Source organism: Erinaceus europaeus, chromosome 10, assembly GCF_950295315.1.
Source record: "Erinaceus europaeus chromosome 10, mEriEur2.1, whole genome shotgun sequence".
NCBI lineage: Eukaryota > Metazoa > Chordata > Mammalia > Eulipotyphla > Erinaceidae > Erinaceus > Erinaceus europaeus.
Window position 1 is genome coordinate 118,357,770 of NC_080171.1, and position 4,977 is coordinate 118,362,746.

At 44.1% G+C, this 4,977-nt stretch overlaps 1 long non-coding RNA gene across 1 annotated transcript in view; it reads left to right on the forward strand.

Moving 5' to 3' along the window:
* Positions 1-1,070: 1,070 nt before the first annotated feature.
* LOC132540796 (uncharacterized) overlaps positions 1,071-4,977 on the forward strand; it is a 4,560-nt gene continuing 653 nt past the window's right edge. Inside the window, exons 1-2 of the long non-coding RNA XR_009551934.1 lie at positions 1,071-2,147; positions 4,589-4,977. The exon at positions 4,589-4,977 is cut by the window's right edge and continues 653 nt beyond it. This is a non-coding gene — a long non-coding RNA (uncharacterized LOC132540796). The remainder of the gene's footprint in view (positions 2,148-4,588) is intronic.

Below are 4,977 nucleotides of genomic sequence, written 5' to 3' on the forward strand. Positions count from 1 at the left end.
TATGTCAACTTGGGTAAGCCATGGTGCACAGACATATTATTCTAGAAATTTCCATAAAGGTGTATTTATTTATTTATTTATTTTATTTATTGGGGAATTAATGTTTTACATTCAACAATAAGTACAATAGTTTGTACATGCATAACATTCCCCAGTTTCCCATTTAACAATACAACCCCCACTATGTCATTATTTATTTATTTATTTATTTATTTATTTTTACCAGAGCACTGCTCAACTCTGGCTTATGGGAGTGCAAGGAATTGTATCCAGGGACTCTGGAGCCTCAGGCAAGAGTCCAGTCAAGGTATTTTAAAATGAAATTAAGATTGGCATCAGAAGATTCTGAGTAACGCAGACCACCATAATGTGTGTGACCTTAAAGGCCTTAACTGAGAAAGACTCACCTCCCAGGAAAAGAGAAAATCCCGCTAGCATTTTTTAGACTTGAACTGTAACTCTTTCCTAGGTCACCTGCCCATTGGCCTATCCCACCAGTTTTAGATCTGCCAGCCCCCACTATCACATGAACCAATTCCTTGAGAGAAATCCATGGTCACTGTACACCTATGGCTGAGTATTTGCATGCAATTGGCTCTGCTTCTCCAGAGAACTCTGACTAATGCAGCACTCAGTAAGTCTTTGCCCTGAGTCTATCTCCCAGATGTAAACAGACTAGTCCTGCCCCTTTCCCTAAACATTAACCAGGCACCTACCTACTTTGTGTCAGAGACTAGGTCAGGAGTTTGAGATGTAAAAGGTCAACAAGGCGGAGGCACTGATATCAGGGAACCTGCAGTCTGGCCTTCCCTCAGCAATACGGCCCTAGGAAAAAAATACTAACTTGGATGGCTGTGATGACAGTGTGAGACTTCATGGATATACACGTGGGTTAGGGCTACATCAAGACTGTGAAGAGAGGACCACGGTGACTTTAAAATAAAAATAAAAATTGGAGATACTGGAGGCTGGGCAGTGGCACAGAGGGTTGAGTGCACATGGCCAGAAAAACACAAGGACCAGCATAAGGATCCCGGTTCAAGTCCTGGCTCCCCACCTGTGGTGGTGAAGCAGGTCTGTAGGTGTCTGTCTTTCTCTCCCCCTCTCTGTCTTCCCCTCCTCTCTCCATTTCTCTCTGTCCTATCCAACAATGACAACAACAACGATGACAAGCAACAAGGGCAACAAAAGGGAAAAAATAGCCTCCAGGAGCAATGGATTCGTGGTACAGGCACTGAGCCCCAGCAATAACTGTGGAGACAAAAAAAAAAAAGTTTGGAGGCGCTATATTTAGATAAAAAAAGAAAAAAAAAAAAAGAAAAGACATTATATTTAAGAAAAGAAAAAGAAAAAAAGAAAAGACATTATATTTAAGTTTTCAGCTATTGAGCACCATGATAAAATTAGAGAGAAGGAGCTGGCAGAGAAGTGGAGAGATGGCAACACAGCAAATAACAGAAAGGTTTCTGGAGTCGGTGGAAAGAAACTTCACGGGAGTCAGGCTGTAGCGCAGTGGGTTAAGCGCACGTGGCGCGAAGCCCAAGGACCAGCTTAAGGATCCTGGTTCGAGCCCCTGGCTCCCCACCTGCAGGGGAGTCGCTTCGCAGGCGGTGAAGCAGGTCTGCGGGTGTCTGTCTTTCTCTCCCCTTCTTTGTCTTCTCCTCCTCTCTCCATTTCTCTCTGTCCTATCCAACAACAACGATGACATCAATAATAACTACAACAATAAAACAACAAGGGCAACAAAAGGGAATAAATAAATATTAAAAAAAAAGAAGAAAGAAACTTCACTGACCACACGATGAGAATGTCAAGAATCCTGTCTGGCTTACATCGAACCTGACTCTGGGGCACAACTCAGAGAAGTGAAACCAATTAGTTCCTCCTAGCCCAAGGGAATTGAAAGAGGCTGCAGCTCCAGGCGACAAGAACAGACAGAGAGCCCTTGTGCTTAGAAACTGGAAGAAGAAAACAGTATAAAATCAGATGCCTTCAACCGACCCCAGCTAGCCAAACGAACTCCACAGGACACGCTAGTAGCTGAATGAAGGGGGGAACGTCACAGGGCAGTCAGAGAGGCTGAGTCCAGGAAGGAGGTCTCTGCAGTCGACTGTGGCACCTTTGAGTAGGTAGCCATTATTTGCTTGGTGAGTTTCTTTTTTCACATTCTGGTATCTTCTTGAATTTTACAAGTCAGCCTGACACTTCTAGTCCTTGTGTTTGAGACACAGCACTGCCCCCTAGTTCAGGTTCAGTTCCCTTTCTTTCTTTCTTTCTTTCTTTCTTTCTTTCTTTCTTTCTTTCTTTCTCTTTCTGTCTTTCTTTCTTTCTCTTTCTGTCTTTCTTTCTGTCTTTCTTTCTTTCTTTTTACCTTTCTTTCTTTCCTTCTTTTGCCTTCAGGTTTATCTCTGGGACTCGGTGCCTGCACTACAAATTTATTGTCCTAGTGGACATTTCCCCCATTTTGTTGCCCTTGTTTTTGTTGTTATTAATGTTGTCATTGTTGGATAGGACAGAGAGAAATGGAGAGAGGAGGGGAAGACAGAGAGGGGGAGAGAAAGACAGACACCTGCAGACCTGCTTCACCGCCTGTGAAGCGACTCCCCTGCAGGTGGGGAGCCGGGGGCTCGAACCGGGATCCTTGCACCGGTCCATGTGCACTTAACCAGGTGAGCTACCACCTGGTCCCCCAGTTCCACCTTCCTAGGTGCTGTTATTCCTGGTGAAGTCACAATAGTGTTCTCCTTTTCTTTCTTCCTTCCTTCCTTCCTTCCTTTCCTTCTTTCTTTCTTTCTTCCTTCTTTTCTTATTGTTATTCCTCTCAATATTTTGTTTACCTTATTTTATTAGAGAGAGATACAGAGGGAAAGAGAAATAGAGAGACCCGAGCTCTGCTCAGCTCTGGCTGATGATGGTGTCAGGAACCTGGGACCTCAGAGTCACAGGCATGAACATTGTTTGTGTAACTGTTACACTGTCACCAGACCTTTATTTTCAATACTTTCATTATTTATTATCATAACATAAAGGGGGAGAGTGAGGAAGAGAGAACCAGTTTAATACCCTCCTCATTACACCACCCCAAGGTCCTCTCTTCCCTTTTAAAGTCACATAAGTAACATCTGGTTATTAAAAGTAATAACTCTGATAAGTGGAAAACCTGAGATCCCAGGCGTAAACCCCCAGCACCACTCTATGTCAGAGCTCTGTGGGCTATGGCCACTCACTCTCTTTTATAAAAATAAATAAGTTGGGGCCAGGCAGTGGCACACCTGGTTAAGGGAAAGCATTACAGTGTGCAAGGGCACAGGTTCAAGCCCCTGGTCCCCACCTGTGGGGGTGGGGGAGCTTCATGAATGGTGAAGCAGTGTTGCAAGTGTCCCTCTGTCTCCCTTCCCCTCTCTATCTCCCCCTCCCTTCTCAATTTCTCTCTGTCTCTACCCATTAATAAATAAATATAAACAGGGAGTCGGGGGGGGTAGCGCAGCGAGTTAAGCGCAGGTGGCACAAAGCGCAAGGACCAGCATAAGAATCCTGGTTTGAGCCCCCAGCTCCCCACCTGCAGGGGAGTCGCTTCACAGGTGGTGAAGCAGGTCTGCAGGTGTCTGTCTTTCTCTCCCCCTCTCTGTCTTCCCCTCCTCTCTCCATTTTTCTCTGTCCTATCCAACAATGACAACAACAACAATAACTACAATAAAACAAGGGCAACAAAAGGGAATGAATAAATAAATATTTTAAAAAATAGAAAAATAAATGAAAACAAATAAATCCTAAAAATTAAAGAGGGAATTTGAAATTATTATTAATTTTTATTATTATCTGTTGAAATGATAATGTCTTGAATATATCGGGTTAAAATGTACCCAGTATACTGTTTCAAGTGTAGCTATTAGATAATTTATAACTGTACTGTGGTTCACATTTCATTTCTTTATTTTTTAATATTTATTTATTCCCTTTCGCTGCCCTTGTTGTTTTATTGTTGTAGTTATTATTGTTGTTGTTATTGATATTGTCATTGTTGGACAGGACAGAGAGAAATGGAGAGAGGAGGGGAAGACAGAGAGGGAGAGAGAAAGACAGACACCTGCAGACCTGCTTCATCGCCTGTGAAGTGACTCCCCTGCAGGTGGGGAATCGGGGGCTCAAACCGGGATCCTTGAGCTGGTCCTTGCGCTTTGTGTGCACTTAACCCACTGTGCTACAGCCCAACTCCCTCACATTTCACTTCTATGGAACAGCCTTTCTCTAACACATAACTTGCAAAATATGAACACAACATTGACATCCTCCAAACATGACTTTTTTTTTAAATATTCAGGATCACATTGAAGTGAGACATATCTGGGAACAGTGCCATGTCATGAAATAGGAACCAACTCAGTGAGAACTATCTTAGACGAGAGAAAAAAAAAGGGCAGCTATGGGAAGAGGTTGATTTAATTGCTTACGGAGTAATTTGTAACATCAGGATAGAGAAGACGCACCTGAGATTCAGGAAAAGCTTGGACCTGGGGGTTCAAAGTCACAGAGACCCTCCTTTCTGCTTACGTCAGCACACATGCACTGCTTCTCTCTGTGTCCACAGGCTGAGCTTCATCTGTCTATCCTGACTGAATGGCAAGACGTGACGGTTCACCACCCTCGTTTACCCATTTCAGTGACAGCCGCACAAAAGAATGAGAGTCTAGCTGTGAACTTTCCTTGTACTGGTGTTGACTGTGCTGAGAGAAGCATCCTCTAGAACGGCCCATTTACAGCAGAAGACTCCCAGAAGTGGGACCACTGAGAGAGACAGAGGTTCCAAACCAGAAGACAAAAGGAACGTTTTGCCTGTTTAATGGACTTCTCAGCTGCCAGGCTAGCGTGAGGGTGTCTTCTTCCCAGGCACGTGCTCTCTGGGTTGGAGAGAACTCAACCAGAGCCAGCCTGGGCTGCTGCTTACTCAGCGATGCGGGAGAGAGACCAGCAACTCGT